The following is a 24,457-nucleotide window of genomic DNA, read 5'->3' as shown; positions in this document are numbered from 1 at the left end:
GCATCAATACTAGTGCTCCTTGAACCATCTTGCAGGGATCCTTCTCGAACAATGCTTTTACACCTGCATCATCCAACTTGCTTACAGAAATCAGAGTTCTAGCTAATGCAGGAATATGCAGAACACTCGGAAGTGTTCTAACCCTTCCACCTTGCAACTTCAACTTTAATTTTCCACGACCAACGATTCTAGCCTTCCTATCATCCCCTAATAATACATCACCGCCATCATATTTCTTATACTCGCAGAACCACTCTCTATGGGGAGTGAAGTGAAAGGATGCACCTGAGTCAATCAACCATACCTCATGACCTACATGTGTACTTGAAGAAGCCAAGTACACATCCCCAACTTCATCTGAGGTGGTTTTCACCTCTGCAAAAGGAGCATCATCAGATCCCTTTCCTTTGTCAGGAGCTTTAGATTTACAATCCCTTTTGTATTGCCCTTCCTTTCCACATTTCTAGCACACCACCTTTACAGGTTTTCCTGGAGATTTAGATCTCCCTCTAGATTTAGATCTCCCACTCGATGACTTATTTTTGTTTATGTTCTGGGACCGTCCTCGTACAGAAAAGGCATCACCATTCTGGCTCTCCATATTTTTCCGTCTCATCTCCTCCATCAGCAAGGATGAGACTATTTCATCAAACTGCAAGTCAGTTGCATTGCTACCTATTGCAATAACCAGACTATCCCACGAATCTGGTAGAGAACACAACAAACTGATGCACTTATCTTCATCTGAAATTTTAATATCAACAAATAATAACTGACTTACCATAGTATTAAATGCATTCAGATGCTCTGACACTGAGTCTCCATCTTTCATCCTCAAGTTATATAGCTTTTTCCGCAAGAACAGTTTATTCACCAGAGACTTATATTGGTACAAAGTCCCTAACTTGTCCCACAAAGCCTTCCCTGTAGCTTCCCCTGATACATTCAGCAATACTAAATCTGAGACACACAATCGTATTGTGCTCTTTGCCTTCTGATCCAACTTCTTCCATTTTTCATCGGACACTCCCGTTGGTTTAGTACCCAGATCTACCGCAATCCACTAATCTTTATCCACCAACAGATCCTCCATCTTGAGTTTCCACAACTCAAAACTTTGACCATTAAATTTCTCGATCTCTATCTTTCCACTGCTTGCCATCTTCTTTGACCACTAGAATCGATCTCGCAGATATCCCACTGAACAGGGTCTACCACAGGCTCAAGCGAAACTCCTCAGCAACAAATGCATCCCCTTGAAGCCAAAACAGCTCTGATACCAAATGTAGGTTTTAACCCCATACAAAAATTACCTGCATACGAATTCTAAAACACAAAAAATAAACAATGCGAGAGCATAACACATAAAACACATATACACAGAGATTTTCCCCTAGATCCCAAAACCAGGACTACCAGCTTGATTTTTCATTATGTTCCTTTCAATGTTACAATACATATTTATACATGCTGAAGCATCCAATACCATGGACCGAAAACCATCGCGTCCAAAACCATGTGTGAAAAACATTCACCAAATCATAGGTAGGTCCGCCCAACCTAACATAGGGTCCAAAACCAAAATTTTCTAGGGCATTGCCCCGGACCCCATAGAGCGGGGTTACCTACACCCCTCAAACCCCCTGTGACTCCCCCTGCTACATAATCGCTGCAACAAAGGGGGGGCTCCGCCCCCCTTCTAACCCCCTGGTTAACTACGTGGGCTAGTCGCAGAAAGAATATAACACAACCCAACACATATGAAAGAGTCTTGACCAAGACATATCATACTTATTCTGCCAAGTGTATTTTTGTAGCCTACTCTTCCTTCAACTCTCTCTGAAGATATGAATCTTTCTCTAGATGTCTAATAAGCATACTTCTTCCTTTCATACTGCCATTCAGTTGACTTCTTTAAAAAAAATGACTACTTTAACCCTCTTTGAATAGATGTCCATGAATGATGAGATTCCTTCTTTATGATGAGAAATGCTTATTTTCATGCTACTACTAGACTATCTCCATACCTTCATACTTCTAGACTGCTTTGATGTTGCATTCATGTTCTTCTAGTGGAATATACTTTTGCCATGTTACTATGATTCTTCCATACACTGTAGAAACTTCTATAATGTTGCATAATGACCTTGATCCTGCTAATGGTTTTACTTCTATAGTTGATCCTTATAGTCCCTTTTTCTTTTGAATGACTGCTTCTACATCATCATGATAACATTGCATTTGTTGCGGTAACTATAAAGTGCTTGATGGCCCAAATGATTCTATTTTTGTTTTCTGGATGATTAGATGATTTCTTCAAATATTTTGTGATAAGATGCAACTGACTTTGTATACTTTAATTCTTCCAATATTATATGCTATTGAGAAATGGCAACAAGAAATTCCAGTTTAAGTTGTCCCTGAATTAAACTAAGAATTAAAATCGAATTATATTCTCATAGCAACTTGAAAATAGTTAATTAAGTTTAATTAGCTTAGGAATTTCGAGTTGGAAGTCTTTTCGAAGTCATTTTTATTTCTCCCTAAGTTTTATGGGTCCAATATGAGTTTAAATTGAGTTAGAAATTAGATCATTTAGTTTACTGAGTTAAGTTCAGTTAAATTAGTTCCAAACTATTTGAGGAACTAATAGAGAGATGACAGCCAGTTGGTGCACTAGTGCATCCACAAGTGTCACTCTAGTTAACTGAAGATTCCCTCATCAGAAACTCATGCATGTCGATTGTGAGAAAGACCCGGTTGAGACAAGAATGTAGGGACAGTGTAATATCAGTTGTATTATTTGCTGGAGTGTAAATATCATGCATGCATCATAGATTGATCCTATGTTTGGATTGCGTAGTTTCGGAAGCATGAATTCCCTTTAAATTCGAGTTATTCATCCTAGGAATTATGCAAGAGATTATGGGATTGGAGAGCTACAGAATTGGCTGAGTGTTGGCCAAGAGCTAGCTTGTGAGCTAAGAGAGTTGAGCATACTTGTACGGAATTTTTCTAGTGAGAACAAGCTTTGTATCTTCACTCATATTTATGATATATGAAATACATATAGCAAGGTTTTGAGCACTGGATTTACCCAGATACATCTTGTGTTATGTTCCACTGATTTATCTTCTTCTTGTTCATATTATTTTCATTGATCTATTGGCTTCCATTGGTTGATAGTAGAAGTAGATTCTTATCATGTGCTTTAGTACATTGCATGATCTTGTGAATCTACAAGATTTTCTACATGGTATTGGAGCTTAGAACAATATACTAGAGGACATTTTGAAGTTTTGAGTTTTGGGTTACAAGTGAAATTCGAATTTTCAATACAAACTTCAAGATTGGCATATGGTGTTCTACAGTTTGCGGCTCAAGTATGCCTTGGAAGGTAGCTCGAATTGTATAGCCTGGAGGGACAAAATAAAGGATAACAGGTTGAAGGAATCCTTCGATCAAGAAATTCCTAAGCCAGCAACATCGGATGCACAGAATTTGGTTGAATGAAAGAAGTGTGTGGTGAAGGTGAGGCGAATAATCCTTGAGGGAGTTCGAGACCACATTGTCTCAAGTCTCAATGGCAAGGAAACTTCGTATGCTATGTGGAAAAAATTGACGGACTTGTATCAAAATAGTAGTGACCAAATGAAATTGGCGCTGAAGGATAAACTTCGAAAAATCAAAATGGAGAAAGGCGAGACTATTCCAAAATACTTGACCAAGTTCACTCAATGTCATGATGAACTTGGAAGTGTTGTAATAACAGTTGCCGAGGATGATATGGTGAATCTTTCTCTTCTAGGACTCCCAAAGAGTTGGCATAGTTATCAGGACTTTTTCAATGGTCAGGAGAAGTTTCCAGATTGGGAATGACTAAGGTCGGATTTGATGCAGGAGGAGATCAGGAAGAACACCATGGATTGCTCTTCATCAAAGACTGATGATGAAGAGAACTTTGCCTTAGTGATTAAAGCGAAGAAGAGGAAAGGGAAATATTCCCATACCAAATTAGATTCTTATCATGGAGGTAAGAAGAAAGACATGACGAAAGTTAAGTGCTTTCATTGTCATGAGCTGGGCCATTTTGCTACATTGTCCACTCAAGAAGTCCAAGAAGAATTCCTCAGGAGGAGCAGCGAGTGAGGCTTTGGCCTCTCAATTCAAATTGGACTTTTCCCTCATTGATAGCATGGTGTAATCAATGATGGGAAGTGTATGGTACTTAAACAGTGGAGCTTCATTCCACATGACTGGCGACAAAGAGTTATTCCATGACCTGGAGGAGAAAGATCTCCATATGCATATCGAGATGGGTGACGATGGGAAGTATAGTGTTACTGGATTGGGCACGATTAATTTTTAGAGGAAGCATGGGGCTCCACTCACCTTGAATAATGTTATGTATGTTCCCAAGCTGAAGAAAAACTTGGTATCTGTTTCCATGCTTGAGGATAGAGGCTATGAGGTGATCTTCTCGAAAGGAAAGGTGTTCCTTCGACACATAGCCACAGGTCAAGTAAAGAAGATAGGGATTCGGGTGAAGAATCTCTTTAAGATGGAGTTATAGGAGTGTGCTTCTTTGATCACAAAAGCTAAAAGGGTGTAGAGCGGAGACGTTGGTGAGTTGTGGCATAGGTGATTGGGCCACTTGCATCATGGGGCTTTGAAGATATTATAGCAGATCTCTACCCGTCTTCCCAAAGGTATGCTTGAGTAAGTTGATACATGAAAGGGGTGTACTTTGGGAAAATACACCAAGTCTTCCTTTCACGACAAAGACAGTCTAGTAGAGGTTATTCAAGAGCGATTCCATTCAGATGTGTGTGGATCATTCTCAACAGCATCCGCAACCAAACACAGGTATTACGTTATATTTGTTGATGACTATTCTCGTAAATGTTGGATATTTTTCTTGCAGAAAAAGGATCAAGCTTTCAAAAGTTTTGTGAGTTTAAATCATTGGTGGAGAAAGAGTCACGCAAGAAGGTTAAATCTCTACGAATTGATAATGGTCGTGAGTATGTCTCAAATGAGTTTAAGAATTTTTGTGCAGCGGAAGGGATTAAACAGGAGTTGATGGCACCCCATAACCCTCAACAGAATGGGGTGGTTGAGAGGAAGAACAAAAGCATAGTAGGGGCACCAAGGTCAATGTTGCATGATTAGGGCCTAGCAATACACTTGTGGGTTGAGGCATGCAACGCAACGGTTTATGTTTAGAATTGTAGCCCACATTGGATACTTGAGATGAAGACACCAGAGGAGGCTTATTCCAGTAAGAGGCCATATGTTGGTCACTTCAGAATTTTTGGGTCATTAGTATATTTCCATGTGACCAAAGATGTACAGAAGAAGCTTGAGCCTACAGCAGGCTTGGGGATATTTGTGGGGTAAACTGATACACCTCACAACTATCGGGTGTACTTATCGACGAGCAGGATGACAGTGGTTCACGAGGATGTCAGATTTGATGAGGAGAAGGCCATACGAGTTTCCCTTGAGAGGGAGCTTGAGCTAAATGTGGATGAGGAGCTTTTAGCTCCTAAGGTTGAGGAGCCTCATATTGATGTGGAGTAGCCACATGTAGAGGATCTCAGGGTGGAGACATCCACTCAAGAAGAGTCTTCTAGAGATGGAATAAAGTGCACCAAAGAGGCTGACAGATTGTTGGATGATGCATGGGAGAATGTGGGAGAACCCACTTCTCAGTGCAAGCAAAAGAGATCACCTAAGAGGTACACTTGATACATGGCTCTTATGGGTGAATGTGTTGTGACAGAGCCATCTTCCTTTAAGGAAGCAATGCAACAGTCGTTTTGGGTTGATGCCATGGTGGAGGAGTATGACTCCATAGTTCGTAAAAGTGTTTTGGATGTGGTCCCGAGACTATAAGACAAGTCAGTCGTGAGCTCCCATTGGCTTTACAAGGTAAAGAAAGCTACGGATGGTAGTGTGGAGAAGCATAAGGCTATATTTATGGCCCATGGCTTTTCACAGGTAGATGGGATTGACTATGATGAGACATTTTCTCCTGTTGCAAGGTGCTCATAATTCAGATATATATTGGCACTATCAACATAGATTGGTTGTAAGATACATCAAATAGATGTGAAGACAACCTTCCTTAGTGGCATGATTGAGTAAGAGGTGTACATAGAGAATCCTGGAGGTTTTGAAACCTTCGACCGTGGGTCGCATGTGTGTCGGCTCAAGAGAGCATTGCATGGGCTGAAGCAAGCACCTCGTGCTTGGTACACCAGGATTGATAGCTACTTCACCGAGTTGGGCTTCATGAAGAGTGAAGTGGATGCAAACCTGTACCACATAGTGGTGGAAGGTAAATTGTTGATCATTGTACTTTATGTTGATGATCTCATATTGGAAAGTGGTGATCAGTTGATCAAGTCTTGCGAGGAGGACCTTGCAAGAGAGTTTGAGATGAAGGACATGGGGCTCATGCATTACTTTCTTGGCATGTAGGTATCACAAGGATATGGGGAGTTGTTTGTGTCGCAGGGAAAGTATGCCAACGAGATACTCAGGAGATTCTGAATGGAGAGAAGCAAACCCATGGAGACTCATCTAGCAGGTAACTGGAGGAAGGAGGATGCTACTACAGGGGAAGTAGTGGAAGATATTGTTTACAGGAAGCTTGTGGGTTCACTCATGTACTTTGTGAACACACGATCGGATATGTGCTATGCAGTTAACCAACTTTGTCAAGCGATGGTTAGGCCTACCAAGCTATATTAGAAGGTGACAAAGCATGTGTTGAGATACCTCAGGGGCACTGATCATTATGGATTATGGTACAGATGGACAGAGGGAGTGAAGCTTCAAGGCTTCACCGATACAAATTGGGCAGGGAGTCCATCTGACAATAAGAGCACATCAGGAGGGATTTTCAATATTGGACCAATGGCAGTTTCTTGGTACAGCAGGAAATAGAGATCGGTTGCACTCAGTTCAGAAGAGGCAAAGTACATGGTTGTGAGTCAAGAAGCATGTGAGGCAATCTGGATGAGGAATATCTTGGTTGGTTTGTTTGGTCAGCAAATGGATCCAACGGTAATTTACTGTGATAATCAGAGTTGTATCAAACTCTCTGAAAAACCAGTTTTTCATGATTGGTCCAAGCATATAGATATATGATATCATCATCTCAAAGATTGTGTATTGAGGCATATTATGTTGTTAGAGTACATTTCCACGGAGGAGAAAGATGTTGACATTTTGACAAAGGTATTGTCAAGATGTAAATTCCAATCTCACAAAGACAAGATTGGGGTAGTTGATAATCCCTTTCTTGTTGAGAGGGAGTGTTGAGAAATGGTAACAAGAAATTCCAGTTTAATTTGTCCTTGAATAAAACTGAGAATTAAAATCGAATTATATTCTCATAGCAACTTGTAAATAGTTAATTAAGTTTAATTAACTTAATTAGCTTAGGAAATTCGATTTGGAAGTCTTTCTAAAGTCATGTATATGTTTTCCCTAAGTTTTAGGGGTCCAATATGAGTTTAAATTGAGTTGGAAATTAGATCACTCAGTTTATTGAGTAAAGTTCAGTTAAATTAGTTCCAAACTATTTGAGGAACTAATAGAGAGTTAACATTTACTTGGTGCACTAGTGCATCCACAAGTGTTACTCTAGTGTTCGGTTAAAAAGTGTTACTCTAGAGTTGAAGTTGCACCTGTACATAGAGGTTGTAGGTGTATTTGTCGAACTGTATATAGTTCATTGTACATGATACATGCATATGTGTTTGTAAATGTATCTTGTTGTTGGTCGACTAGTGTCGCTTGTGAGCACACTTTTTACATTGTCGATTGTGTCACACAATGCTTATCGACTTGTGTCGATTGTGTCGCACCTTGATTATCGACTTGTGTTGATTGTGTTGCATATGTTTTGTCAACTTGTGTCGGTTGTGTACACACTTGCTACATTTATGGTTGAGTCCATTGTTCAGCACATTTCAGGTCAACTTGTCGTTGATGATTGTCTTGTTGCACAAGGTACCTTTGGTGTCATTTGGTGCAGGGAACGAAATTGGTGCAAAGCAGTGCACAATTCCATGAGCTGGAAAAGCATGCAAGCAAAGAGGCCTCAAATTTCAGCATGGGTCTCTACTTGGTTCATTATGGTTTGCTTACTTTTATTGTTCGTGAACAGAACCATTGTAATTCTTTTTTAGAAGTTTCTACAGCGTGTATCCCAAGATTTTGGGATAAGCATTTGCATTACTTTCAGCATCCTACAGCCGGTACAAGAATTCTTCTACAGCTACTTCATTTTTGGAAGTTTGTTGTGGGTATTGGCGTAAGTCACCTTCAATTTTCCTTCTAGAGGAGGTGCCATTGATGGGCATAGTGACAGTTAACAAGCCCGCATATTCAATGGAAGATTTCAGCTCATACATCAGCAAGTTTCATTGCTAGTTTCTGCAATTTTCAGATTTGTCTGGCGAGAAAGCTTGGTCGGGATTCAACAAGTACTTGGCTTATTCAACAAAAATTCGCCATGACGACAGTTGGCAAGGCAAGAGATTTTGGTTATCCTTTTGCTCATTTGGCTGAATGGAAGAGGATGTTTTTGTTCTCTCATTTGCTATATGATTCAATTCAAATCTTTTGGTAAGCTTTTGGGGTCCAAAAGCATCTCATTTGGGAGGTGTGATCAGGAGCTCAAGACCAAGTGTCGAAAAATGCTCAAAAATGAAAGTACTTAGAACTGGTTCAAACTTAAACGAATGGATAGGTCTTGTCTTCCTAATTCTGGCACCGTGAACGGTTCGAAAAATGGACTCCATATGCAGAAGTTATTCCAATTTTAAAATCACCCAATATCCTCCATTTTTTGAATTTTTTAAAAATATTTTAAAATAGAATATTTCATAGAATATTCCTTAAAATATTTTAAGGAATATTCTTCAAAATATTTCCGAAAATATTCCAAAAATATTCTATTTTTAACAGCCAATAAAATGTTGCCACGTGGCAAGACCGGAGGCCACCACATGGCCTAAGTGATGTCAACATTTGGTTTGAGCGCATATTAAAATTTGGGTTCAACCCACCCATAACAAGCACAGAACTTTACCATCAGCCCACGGCAGCAGTATTTTAATTGCAACGCAAAAAAAATTATGTTAAGGTTTAATTCGATTTAACTAGCAGTCATCGCGCAATCCGAGGCATACTAACCGTGCCATGTGACCACGAACTGACAGTTAGCCCCGGCGGTCAGGGTGACTTTGGTTGGATTTTTTGCAGTGGCGCCAATTTTGGCGATCCAGCCAACTTTGGCGGCCTTAACTGCCCGACAACTAAAGTTAACTGGAGTCAATTCAAGGCCAAACAGCAGTGAAGTAAATGAGCCATAACTTTGGCTAGGAAAGACCTTTTGAGACAATTTTTTTTTTACTTTGGGTCTCTTCAACATTCTGAAGCCATTGGCATAGGTTTCATAGCTAACAAAGGTCGTTTGCAGGTGTTTTTGCTTCGAGGAAGTTCCAGGAGCCATTAGGGCCTGTTCAGTGTTGGAGCTGCATTGGGATGTGTGCAGCAATGGAAGGGGAAACGAAGGTCATTCCTAACTATATTCAGTGTTTTGAGTCCATTTCTACAACTCTTTTTTCCTGTTGAGGCATTCTTCACCTCAAATTTCTTCAGGGAAGCTTTCAGGGCCACTAGAGCCATTCCAGTGCTTGAGTTGTTTGGGAGCTGTATTCATCTGTTTTCGGTGATTCAAAAGCCTAATTCTATTTTTTTTTACCTTCTGAGTCCATTGGCAGAGGTTTCAAAACCATTGGAGGTCATATTCACCTCGAATTTCTTCATAGAAGTTTCATGGCCATCCGGGCCATTTGGAGAAAGTATTGTTTAAGGTACAATTTCATTGTTTAGTGCTTGGGGAAGAGCATTCTTAGTTGTTTCCTATCTTCTGATTTTGTTTTTACAGTTGGATTTCCCTTTAGAGGCACATATTTACTTGTATTAGCCCTTACAGCTTTCTTAATACAAGAGGACGAGCCCATTTTGGGAGGTTTGGTCCAGCAGATGTAGCTCAGGCGGGGTGAACTGCTTCATCATATTTGTGTCATTATTTACTAGAACTATCATGCTAAACAAATTTGATATAATGTGTTAAACATCAAAATTAAATAACTTGCCTTCACACATAAACACCTAAATAGTTGTTCAAACTTATTTGTTTTATTCCGCAAAACATCAAGCTTCAAGCATGAGTATTTAAATGATATATGAGTGTTTACTTTTATTATTTCTTTAGGTAGAGCCTGTAGAGGGCCAGGTAGCCTCTGGATCTCATCCTCTCTTTAGAGGTGGCATATCCAGTAAATGCCCCTACAGTCTATCTCTATATTAGAAATAAGAAGTTCTCACATTTTCAGAGTTAAACCTGTAGTTGTTTGCACATTTAAAATTATTAGAAATGGATGCCTTGCAACCTTTATTCAAGTACATTCCATTTTCAGATCATCTAGCAAAAGACTTCAGCTTTGTTGAAAATAGCAATAAGAAATGATAAAAATAGAATCCAGAATATTCCAATTTTAATTTGTCCTTGAATTAAAATTGTGAATTAAAATCGAATTTAGTCTCACCAGCTGCTTGGAAATAATTAATTAATTCATTATGGATTAATTAGTTCGAAAAATTCAAGTTAGAAGTCTTTCTGAAGTCATGCAATAGTTATCCTTTAAATTAAGGAGATTATCCCTTAATTAAGGAGATAAGATTGATTTATATTTGAGTTGTAATTAGTTAACTCAGTTTACTGAGTTAAGTCCAGTTAAATTAGTTCCAAACTGTTTGAGGAACTAATTGTGAGTTATCAGTCAGTCGATGCATGCATGCACTCAACCAGTGTACTCCAGATAATTGAAGATTTCGTCATCAGAAACTCATGCATGTCTATTCTAAGAAGACCCAGTTGAGCTAAATGTCAAGGACAGTGTACTATCAGTTACATGTTTTCTCCTATAAAGGAAACTCATGCATGCAGACAAGGTAAGGTTCCTTGAGGATCGCACAGTTCTGATAGTGTGTTAGAGCAGTGTGTGAGAACAGTGTTACATTGGGTGAAGGAGGTCATCCCAGAGGAACTACGCAAGGAAATAGGAGCTTGGAGGCCAAAGGAGAAGGCTTGTGAGAAGCCAAGTTTGCCTATGAGCATCCAGGAGAATTGTACTGAGAGCTGGCTAGCTGTGAGAGCTAAGGCTTTGTATAATTCTGATGTATTTCCACCTTGTATGATAATACAGATAGTGGGGTTTTTAGCTGAGGCTTTCCCTTAAGTATTTTCTATGTTTCATGTGCATTAATTTTTCTTCTTATGGTTATATGTGTTCAGCTCTGATTCAGCTCGATCTTTAAGCTTCCGTAAGTTTGATAGTAGAAGTAGATTATAGTATCTTTCTTTGGTATATTGCATTATCGAGTTAATCTATAGTCAAATTTTCTACATAGATCTCAGAGGTAGATTTGTAGAGAATTTGCAGGAAATTCTACAAGCTTCTTGCCATTTTTGGAAGAGTTCCAAGAATTGCATTAAGCATTCCAGAGTTGGTGGTCATCCTTAAACCACCACAGGTTGTAGACCTCCCTTTTCCAAGTTAAAGGTCTCCCTCTCCAAAGAATTAGGAACACTTCCTCTAACAGAATATTTCAGTGTCTTGCCATATTTGGAAGAGTTTCAGGAACTGCACTAAGCGTTTCAGGGTTAGTGGTCATCCTTAAATCACCACCTTATACCAACATTTCAGAGAGAACATTCATCCTACTATTGTCATGAATTTTTGAACATTTTGTATTACATCTCTCTTATTGGGCTCACACATACCCCTTTGGATTGGGGGGGAATGTTGGACACCTAATCCACTAAGGGTTATGGCACAAGGAAGTTGAACAGTCAAAGGGAGTCCAAGAGACCTTGGAAGATGAATCCAAGAGTCACTCCAATGTATTATAAATGTATAACATGTGAATAATATATGCATCTAATTCTTATCTTTCATATTCTTTCTTCGTCATGGTTATGTTTAACAAATTTCCTACTACATAAGAACTATATATTTTTCTATTGTAAATTCACGTAGAACTCTTCTCTATTATAGCTTCATGTATAGATCACTCTAGCAACCCTAATATAGATATCACTCTCTACCATTCTCTTGATTACATGTGTTATTCTACTAGTCGAATTTCCACATAATCCATTCTCTATGTGAATATTTGCATTGAGCCTCAAATTTTTCTCTGGTTCCTTGTCCTTGATGAGTTCCTCACCCTCCTCCCAAGGACTATTTTTTATGTGTTCCCCTCATATTTCTCTCTTTCTTCACTTTTGCATCCATGTGTTCATTTCCATTGTATTTTGAAGTTGTCTATCCATTTTTTTCCAACATTCGGGGTCCTTGAAGGTTTGTCTCCTCACTTACACAACTGAAGCCTTTGTTTTTCTACCATATTCACCGATGGGCGGGGGGACAGGTAATATCTATCATTTAGACACTTTTGCATGGTTCTTGAAATTGGGATTTATATGATTCTTCGTGTTCATTTAATCCCAATTCATCCATCACATGAATCTAATAAAAATGTTTGAAGGAACATATGTTTTTACCTTTTTTGCCATCCAAAATATATATTTTCTAACTATAAATTGAAGAAAAATCATCATCTTTTCATGGGGACAAGTTTTTGTGTGATTGTGTAGAGAGATCAATGTTGGGTCATGGGAATTTGTCAGTTTGAGGGTTTCCTAACAGAGAAAATTGCAATACAAGGTTGCCTACACACTAGCACCATAGTGGTTTTCCAAGATTCAATTTGGCTCTCGGTGATCATGGGTTTGGAAATTACTGGATTGGTTTGGTGAGGATGAATTTCGATCTCTATTGTCAATAATGAGATCCAAACTAAATGTTGAAAATAAAAGTGCATGTGAAACTACAAACATGTCACTTGCAAGGGTTGACAATTGCATATGTATATGTGCATTCCATTAATGAATCCATATTGGAAACCCTAAACCTAATTCAAAACCGATTATTGTAGTAAAAGGACCATTGATATCTATAAAAAAAATTGGCATTTCTGTCTCTAAGATTGTTGGCATCTAGATATTGTTTGGTATTCATTTCTCATAGACCATTGAGATTACTAAGACCAATTTTTTTATCACCTTACATTCATTACAGTTGGAAATTTATTATTATTCAACCAAATGCATAAACTCAAATATATTTGTGACCAACTAGTGATTTAATTCCTGAAGCATTATAAATATCGTAATAAAGGACTCAAATCATCAACATAATATTCAATCCTATCTATCAATTCAACTCTAAAATCAAGAATAATTGTAACTTGCAAATAGTCTTTTTGAAGTTTAGCCTTACCTTTTTAATTAAGTTGAATTGCATTGTAAATGGGCGAATTTTCAACAAAATCCATCAACCTCCATTTTTTGAGTTTAATTGTTAAATGGTGGAGTTTCAAGAAACCATTTGAGGTCTAAATCAATCTTTAAATGGCTCAAACTAATGAATTATTAGTCACTAGATACTCTATTACTCTATGTTTTTTACAATGTGATCTAAAATCCAAAAAGAAACTCACACTCATGTTCTACCTTGTTTACAAGATTCACAAGACAAAATCAAATTTCTTCATCATGAATCACAACTCCAACAAGATGAAATACAACAACAAAAATCAATATTCTAAGCTAGTCCTTTTTCAAAACAATTATCTTTTTGAATTTGATAATGATTGCTATCGACAACCAACACCTGATCAAATCAGTGACACCACTTCAAAATCATATTCGAATGAAGATAAAGTTTTTTATAAACAATTTCAACTTGCACTTTCTGATTCCATCATCATCCTTGGGAAGAAATCTTCAACAAGTGCAAAATAGGTCTTAGATATGAAAAGGAAGTGACCTTTCACATACTAAATTATTCCAAACCAATCCAATTCCAAAGTGTTGGATTCCTTCAATAAAATTCATCTTCACTTGCTCTAGCTCAATATTAGATTCCTAAATGCCAACATTGTCATTGAGTTAACCACATGGAGGATCATTGTTTTGATCTTCAGTATTGCGAGAATTGTGGAAATCATAACCATCCTTAAGGTAGATGTTGCAAACATAAGAATCCTACAAGAGTAAAGATTCATTATGGTTAGACCACTTCTTGACATTAGTCATCAACAACTAAGAAGATATATCATCCATACCAAATACTTCATTGTCGAGTATTGACAAATATTGCAATGGAAATATTTTTGTCTTCTCATCTTGTCTCCAACAAGGGGGGATAATATCATTTATTGATAGTTAAGCTTCAAGTTTCAAAGTCCTATCAACTGAGAAGAAAAAAATGAGCTTGAAACACAATTGCAACAAGAGCCTTGAGTCAGAGTCAAAGTTGTACCCAGAGTCAAATCTGCAACAAGAGATAGAGTTAGATTCAAATCCATATTCCTTAAACCATTTGGTTTGGGGTCTTACTTAAACCACCACTTAGTAGAATACTTATAGCTTCTACTAGGAATCAATTTTTTTTCATATTTAAACCACCATTTGAGAGCACTTCCAATTAGAAGAGTGCATCAACTTATAGCTAAATTAGGAAATGTTTCAATAACCATTGAGCCTTTGAGCTAAGTTTCAGTGTTTTTGTTCACCCTAAACCATTGTTTTCTGAAGGTAAATGTGTGCCTTACATCCAAGTTACAAAGTTTACAATCATCCTTAAACCACTATTTAGAAGAAGACATCAAATGTTATCCATTTGGTTTATGGTCTTCCTTAAACCATAATTTAGTAGAAGACTTTAACTTCTACTAGCTATTTGATTTGTGTTCATCCCAAATCCACCGAGTTTAGCACATTCAGTCGATGGTAATTGTCCACTTCCATATTTCAACTATCTACTTGGAAACACATACACCCCTTTGAATTAAGAGAGAAAATGTTGGAAATGTCAATTTCTGAATTCCAGATCAAGTTTCAATTCCTAGTAATTTTTAGAAGCTAAAAGGATATTTCTGCAATTATTGAATAAAAGCACACCAAAATTTTTAACTCATAAAATTAGACAACAAAAGAAAAACACAAGATATCAATCACACTAAAAATTCTCTCTAACTAATATTCACTTTTAATTCTGAAAATAGTGAGGGATCCCTTATTGGGAAATTGGCCCACAAACAAAATTACAGAAAATTTACAGCAAAATATAATCTGGAAAATTTGTCCCTAAAAAACCTCAATTTGCACCTTTGCTGCTACAAAATCCACACCACATGTGGCTTGCAGCTCTCCTTGTGCAACAAGTGTGATATGCCCTCGCACTTCTGTCACACGTGTGGCTCAATTTAAAGATGGTGATCATATGTGTTGCCATGCACAACCCTATGTTGTTCCCTCGCTCTCACATGTGCGGACCTGCAAAACTAGTGCTCAAAAATTGGTATAGCCTCGACCTCCTCTCAACCTCCTTTATAATTTCTCTCATTGCTACGACACTTATTTTTTTTTTAGCCTTGAAGTTCACACTCAAGATAAAATCACTCTTTCAAATCTTTGTCAATTGTGTCTTTCTCCTCTACTAGCTTGCTTTTATAATCTCTCATTGAGCTAAATCCCTAACCCTAATCTCCAAAGTGATGGATGGATAAGATTAAATCATAACCCACTTGAGATCAATGGGTGAGAATAAGTCTATCTTAATAAAGAAAATAATTTAATTTTCTCTTAGACTTTCTTAGCTCAATGGCCAACATTAATTAATTAACTTAATCAATATGTTTTTTCCTAAGTTAGACTTAGTCCAAACCAATACAACTTACTCAATACACTGATTAAAATCCTTAAGGAGGATTTGGTGATTGTTGCATGCTTGACACCTAGCCAATGCAGAAATACTTGTCTACTACTACAAACATCAACAAAAAACATAATCAATTGGTGTTACGATATGTTGTATTACTCATTTAAGAAGGAATATGAAAAGCCACAAGTGAATAGGAATAAAAATTGGGAATCCAAAAGACCTCTTGAAAGATGAATCCAAGGGATATATGTCATGTATTTACATGTGTGTCATATTCATAAAATTCATCTCACGTTTATTCCCATGCAACCATATTACTACAAATCCATTGATGCCTTCATAAATATTATAACAAACAATTAATAAACACCAACACCCATGCATCAAAATTAAAATAATAATCTCTCGATCGGGTTGAAGAGACAGGCAGGCAGAGATGACAGGAGTAATTATAGCATAGAGAGGGCAGTAGGTGGCGACGCCTGGGAAAAGGCGGTATCCCCAACAAATATAATGAGTAGGAACTCATTCCAAGCCTCAAGACACTGCAGTGGCGGTACTGGTTTGCAGTTGAGTAGAAGGAGTGGAGGTGGTAGCGGCAGAGAGACTGGGATGGAGAGTGATTCTTATAAGATGACTGTGGGAGGTAGGCTTAATCTTATCCTGTTCGCGGCGAAGGTGAAGCAGCAAGGTACGCAACCAGAAGCTCTCAACAGGGAGGTCGGCATCCACGGCTATGTGTTTACTGTGAACTCTGTTTCTTTTCCATACTGCGCTATTGTCAGAATGGAGATGTTTAATAGTTGTGAAGCTGGGGAGGACGAGAGCTATGTGAGCCCCTCTGTAACTCATGGAGAAGGCAATAAGGGTCTATACTGGGAAGGAAATACGGTGAAAAAGGAAAGTGGTCACAGAATTAAAAGTGAGAAAAAGCAAGAGGGATCCAGTGACAAGTATGCCCAGGCGGAAGTGGAGAAGAGATATGGTAAGGGTGAACCGAGAATTATCCCAACTGCCCATCATCTGGTCCGTATGGCAGAGGGTATTCTGGAGTTTTTTTACCCGGATGGGAAAGGGCTGGGAAAAATGTATGAAAATGAAGGGCACTGTAGTAGAAGCCAAGGATTATCCAAAGGAGCTGATGCAAGGTCGGATGATGAGTAGTATAATCACAATCTAACTCATGCAATTGGTGAATGTTTACAGGTAAGTGAAAGAAAAGAGATGGCGCGCTCGGGTCGAGGAAGAGGTCGTGGCGGCCGGGATCGCCCAAGGCAGGAAACCCAGGGTGGGAGGAATGCAGACTCTCTTGGTGGACAGTACAGGGGGAGGAGAACGACCCTGTCTGCGGTTCAAGAAGCTGCCAGTGCATATTAGGAAAGGACTGATGAAGATATCAGACAAATTATACAGAACATGGAATCCAGCATACTAGAAGAGCAGTCGGGTTCTGAAACAGAGGAATTAGAAAACGAGGTGATCAACCCAGGCAATACAAGGGGCAGGATGACCCTGTACATACAATCCCTGCATATCTACTGGGTCCTTAAGCGTTTGTTGGCTAAAGCCCTTGAACAGGTGGCTAAGGAAGTAGCTGACCTGGCCAGTGGGGTGCCTAAGATTCAGAAAGAAATGAATAATATTCAAGTTATTACAATAAACCAGAATAACAAGATTGAGGAGATGTCACAAATCCTGTCCAGGATGGGTGGACAAAACCCCAACCAGGCTGATCAGGTGCATATGCCCATGGAGATGGACCAGCAAACAGGAACCAGGGGAGAATGAGCTTCTGATAGCTTGTTGATATCTGTTTTGTTTAAGATTTCTATGTTATCTGCATGCGTATAAGTAGTCTGATAAGTAGTTTCAGTTGTTTGGTGTATGTAGCTAATAAGGACAGATTAGCAAAATTTTGTTTTTGGAATGCCTATAACAATCTAAGGTGGCCAACAGACCTGGTTTCCCTTAGGGGCAGGGTGAGGCCACCAGAACAATGTATATGGATGCCCTGTTTGGTATAAATGAAAAGAAAAAAGATGGTACTGCCTTTACTTAAAAAAAAAAAAATTAAAATAATAATAAGTCTAAACTTAAAAGCTACATTTGGTTTGCACATTCGCTTGTAGTAGACATATCATGGGTGCCCTTTGGTGGTCACATAAGTTACTTGCCACCAAAGTGTGAGAATGCATTATGACAACAACAAAAAAATTATCATTAGTGAGGAAACAATACAATGGTGATATGTTGTTGTCTTTCTCAAAAATAATACATCAATACTAACACCCATGCATCAACATTAAAATAAGAAGAAGAAGAAGAAAATTAAAAGCTACATTTGACTTTCACTTTTACTTTAGTAGACATGTCATGGACACAATTTAATGGGGTTATATGTTGCTTATCACTAAAGTATGAGAATACATTACGAAGAAGTGTTTGTTGATTATTTAGTGAGAAAACAATACAAAATTCTGGTATTTTGTTCTTGTCTTTCTCAACAACAATGCATAAACACTAACACATATACATAAACATTAAAATAATAATAAGAATAATAATTTTAAAAGTTACATTTAATTTGCACATTCACTTCTAGCATAGATGTGACACATTGTGGTGGACACATATATTGCTTACCACTGAAGTCTTAGAGTGCATTGTGGATAAGTGTTTGTTGATCAACTAGTATTGAAAAAATATAACATTGTAGTGATATCTTTCACAACAATAATGATTGAATAAATACTTTGGCCTTTGTACAAGAACTAATTGAGAGAATACAACATTGTAGTGATGTCTTGCACAACAATAATGATTGAATAAATACTTTCGCCTTTGTACAAGAATAAACGAAAGCAATATATTAATTGGGAGCCATCCACAATGAAAACTTTAGAAGCAAACCAAGACCATGACAAAATCCACCAAGAGCCACACAAGTTATGAAAATTTCATTCAATTACTTTGTTATATGGGAATTTGTGCTAATGTTGACATAATTCTCAAACTGTCACAAGTCAGCTATCTCAACTTTACGGATTGATGATACCAAAAGAGTCTCATCACTAACATACATTACATATATATTAAATGTACAATATTAAAGTAGATATAACTTATTGTATTATATTATATATTACTCATTTATATATACAAAGCCATAGGGATTAGTTTATATCATCTATCTAGGCATGTTATCAATGGGGAAGATTTAATCAAGTTAATAAGAGATCAATTGTTATTATGATTGCACTACTTCCATGTGTGTATTTTGAGGTGGACATCAGTATCTTGCAAAGGCATTTCGTATATATATATATATAATGGTTGCAAGTTATCTCAACATTAAATTGATGCATGAAAATCCTTAAATTAGAATAAAAGAAGAGGTATTTATGAAAGTATATAATTCCAGGATAAGGGGTTCAGAAAGGGGGGATGAAGCTAATTTGCTCCCTCTAGGTTCTTGTTTAGTAGGGGAACAAATAGAGAAGGTGTCATGATCGAGGCAATCTAATGATGGTTAGTCCATCCAGCATTTCCTCCTAGGTGGTTCTACTTCTTTCAAGTAGAAAGGATGTTGTATCATAAAAACTCAAATCCTTGTTAGTCATAAAAATGTCCCCATTTTCTACTCGGATCCTTTTAAACTCTATAAGTCCACCTACTCCTTGTTTGAATTATAAAGGTACCACTACTCAAGAATATTATCACTTAGAGGTTAAAAATTAAAAAACCTTATTGCAACCATTGCATTAATGTCAAAAAAGTTATGAAAATAATTAATAATACAATATCAATGATACAATTGGGAAGCACAGAAGAAAAATTAAAATCTCAAGAAAATTTTGACAAGGCTATATATATATATATATATATAGATATATAATCAAAGTTAAATCTTGTTGAGTGAAGTTAAACAATTGAAGCAAAAGAAAATTGCATTTCTTGACCAAAAAGTATTAACCTCCTAAAAGCAACTACATCTCAAGTTGAATAAAAAAATTCAAAAATCAAAGTACAAACAATGGATAAATATAACTTACAAAATCAATTATAATTAAAAATCTAAATATAATTATTAACAATGGACCATCAAAACATAAATATGTGATAGAAAATCAATACTCAATTTAAAATGAAAAGTAAAAATCTCTAAATCAAAATTAAGATAAATCAAATTAAATATATATATATATATATATATATATATATATATATCTTAAAATTTGTTTAATCATAAAAATAATTGTGAAATTTAATCAACTTACTAACTTAGTAACCAGAAACCCTAAACTCGCTAAAATCTTTGTAAAAAAAACAGCAACATTACTCAATCATTTTCCAAAATATTGATCCGAAACATGACTCGTTTTCAAAGGTATATGAGAAATTATAATCAAAAAAATCATATAGAATTCCAAAAAATAATAATGAACTAGCATTTATGTAAATTAGATAGCATCCCATTTTCATCAACTACATTAAATTTCATCAAAGCCAAAAATTAAAAACCTTAACCATCAAAATAACACATAACATTTTCAAAACTATGCTTTGTAGATGAAGCATTATTTATGTAAGAGGCCATGTGCATTCTTTACCTAAGAAGCCATGTAACCAATCTGATCAGAACTAGACCCAGACCAATAAAACCAGCCAGTCCTAACATGGGGTCATACCAATCTAGTTAAGGGTAAGAAGCCATGTGCATTCTTTGAACTGTGTTTTTATGGTGGAAATGGATTCAGCATCATCAAAAACTTTCAAAGCACCCAAAATCTTGAAATTTGATAACTATAACCCAATTTTACAAGAAATTCTGCCAAAATTTCTATTATTTTCAAAGAAATTTATATACTCGTTAGACTATACGATGACAAAAACAAAAAAGCAAATTCGTTTTTAATACACACCGAACCATGGACTTTCACACGGATAGAATGACAGCAAACTAAATTTAACAGAAAGAGTCCCACATTTGAGGGTGAAACTAAATTTAACAGAAAGAGTCCCACATTTGGCGGCGAAACTAAATTTAACTGAAGAGTCCCACTTTTGACGGCGGCTTCCATTTTCTTCTTCTGTTGCGTTGAATCCGCCGCCAATGAAGGAACGGCCCTCTACGACTTCACGAGCGGTCGTTGTCATGCGTTGGACATGGCTTTCCTATGTCATCGTCAGAAATGCAATGCACCCAACAACACGTGTGATTACTAATAATAATTAAATCAATCAACCCACCTGATTTTAAGGCCTCATGTCATGTGGATGTGTTTTTAGTGATCATTCTATTGGTGGATTGAATTGTACTTCTTATCATGTGATGCAAATTCAAAATTATGATTAGTTTAGGTTAATATATAATATAAAAAATAAAAAATAAAATATCGGGGTAGATGATCGGTTTTTAGATTATTATCTTTTTGCAACTAAATTATCCTATTCATTAGTTTATACATGTTAATAATAATTTGTTTTTGGAAGTTTATACATGTTAATAATAATTTGTTTTTGGAACTTTATATGAAATAAAGGTAAAAATTCTTATTTTTATTAATGAAGACTTTTGCGAGAATTGGTGTTATAAGTGTTGTTATGATTGTTGCAACATTAGCGCGACAATATTTCACATTACTGCAATATTAATGGTTCATTGTTGTTGCAACACTAACAAATTATTCATATTGTCATTTTATGTTGCTATTACACGAGTTAGAATAGCATCAAATGCCATAATAGTGGTAACCAATACACCAAAATAGTGATCAACTAGCATAGTGGACAGCACGAAGAGAAAAACAATGCAAGGAAGGTCAACTCATCTAATGACAACTACTCCAATGTCCCCTTGTCATCATGAAGACAAATTGATGGAAACATGAAAAACCAATTTTGTACTCTTGCCTATCTTAGTCAACCTATTAAAATAAAATGAAGAACAACTCTAGGATCGCATTTTGTCATAGTTGTTCTCGACCCTTTTGTGCTAAGAAAGGGTGATGTAATTTGTATAAAAACCGTTGCTTAGTTCGAGCAGGGGGGATCACCAGTCTAGTAATCAAAACTATATTTTCTCTGGTTAATACAAAGCATTGATCTAGTTCCAATAGAATTCTCTTGAGTTAATGAAGATTTCAACTCAACTTCTAAAGCATTGATCTAGTTCCAATAGAATGCTCTTAAGTTAATGAAGATTTCAGCTCAACTTCTAATTGAAGTTTTCACCAAGTGCCTCATCTAGGGAGGTAGCCCCCCCTCCTTGGAAGAGTATTGTGGTATTGTAGCATATATATAGTTTCTGAATTGGTTTGTCCTATAATTTGTGTTATATTGTTTTTTATTTATTGTTGTAACACTAGAATTAATACTCTATTTTCATTATATGTAGTTTTCATCTTGCTACCTATGTATTCTAGTTTTTACGTTGTGTTAAATTCAAAAAGGTGTCATATCATCCATGTGCAAAGTTTTTCATTTGTTATCGGGAGGATTGAGAGTGGAAAGTATTTTTTGATACAATCCTTGTTTAGACTTAGTTACCTACAGTGTGTGTTTCTCTTTTACAATGCAATTGAAGTTTCCTTTCTCCAGTATATCTAGATTTCATTTCATGTAATTTCTATTACATTCAACTGGGGTAACAACATCTTGCTTCTAGGTTGGTTGAATTTAAATTAGTTTGTTTTTATTTATTTTAATCCAACTTTGGGTCACAGTACCCTTCTTTCAAACCCCATTGGATTAGTTTACTTTGTTCATAGTTAGATTTATATTGTTGTTAGCTTGTTGTACTTAGTATCAGTGATTATGTTAGATATACCTCAAAATACTTTGTCCTGTGGTCATTTATCTCTACTACAACTTCGCAACTAGAATAGTGGATAAATATATTGCTCTCGCAGAAACAATGCACAATAGTTCGCAAGTATCATACAAATCCCTAGTTTGATAAAGTAAATGAACAATCTTTCATGTTAAATTTTGAAACAATTAAAAGATAATTAGGAAACCCATCATTTTTGGCATTGTTGTTAGGGAACTTCCAACGGTGCAACATTTTTTATTGTTTTTGGTATTCAGTAACACATTTTTGAGGATTTGTTTTTACTTTTGTTTGGGTTGGTGTGTTTATTTTTTATTTTCATATGATAAGTTAGGATGTTTTTCAAAAGCTTGTGAAAAGGAATAGAGACCCAAAAGATTGATTTAGTAGCCATGCAAAAAAGACCCCACAAACTAACATTGCAAGGAAAACAACTCAAGGATATGGATCTAACCAGCCTAGATATTGGATGCCAACAACCAACTCTCCAGCTAAAAGGAAGCCAAAACCTCCCATCTAGAATCAACCCATATATTCCATGCAACACAAGTTGTATCTTCAACATAGGTGGATATTGTTTCCTGAGGACTCTGTAGTGGACGGACAAGTGGAGTAACTCAGCTAGAAAATACTTTGTACTTTGCACACAAAATTTTCATGGCTTGGCTACTAAGGACCCAAACACATTCTTATTTTATTTTTATGTCCTCTATATAACTTATGATTATGTCTTTGATGCCCATACTTTGAAACTCTTTCCTGCCACTCTAAAAAGTCTTTCCTTCAGATGTTTTATGGGGCTTGGTGGAAACTGTATCACCACATGGTCTTAGATGAAAATATAATTACTCAAAAAGTATTGGGATTATTGTAAATATAAAGAATGAAAAGAGGAAATATTCAATGTGATGCAAAAATAATATGAGAGCGTGGAAGATTGCATATAATGCTTCAAATACAACTTGTAGAGGTAAAGATAGGGCTAGTTGGGAGAAGATACCTTGCCAATCTTAATGCTATGAGGAATCAAAGATTATTGTATCAACATCCTTAATCTAATGAGCCCAAATGATATATATCAGTGTCCGTGTGATTCATTTGAAACTTATGTCAAAAGTATTCCCAAAGGACTTCTAAAGCAAGAAAAGGGCCAAGGGACGTATTGACAGGGACTAATAATACATCTAGCGGAGGAGTCACTCAAGTTAAAATCAAGAATATGTTGGAGGATTTCACAATAGATTTGTAACTTAATTTCTTAAGCTCTCAATCAGATATGATAGAATTGAAAAAGAAATGGGAGGAAAAATTATCCTTATCTATTTTCTGCACAAAATACAGAAAGCGGTACCCATTGAAGGGGTGTCCCATCGATCATATTAAACTTTGTGGGATTTGTGAAGAAAAACACTCCACTAGTCAATGACCCTCCTTACTCAACCTCAAAGTAGTCTATCAAGAAGCAAATGGAGGAGTCGGTCAGGTTTTCCTTATCACACAAAATTAACTATGGCAACCCCAACCACAAGGTGTGTCTCCTGACCAATCTCAATATTTCAAACATTATTAGACTAATCCAGGTGGATATTGGTGGCCACCCACCTATTCCACCTAACCCCCCAGATAGTTTCATTTATTTCCTTGTTCATTTCATCATTTACTATTTTTAGCAGTTTTTTGGGTCCTGGACTTCCGGAATAGTTTTGACCCCCTAAACATTGTTTTTTTGGGGCCTGCGGCAGGC

The sequence above is a fragment of the Pinus tabuliformis genome, chromosome 9 (genome assembly GCF_031772625.1).
Source record: "Pinus tabuliformis cultivar Carrire ecotype Pingquan chromosome 9, CPIR1, whole genome shotgun sequence".
NCBI classification, from domain to species: domain Eukaryota; kingdom Viridiplantae; phylum Streptophyta; class Pinopsida; order Pinales; family Pinaceae; genus Pinus; species Pinus tabuliformis.
This window is presented reverse-complemented; position numbering follows the sequence as displayed.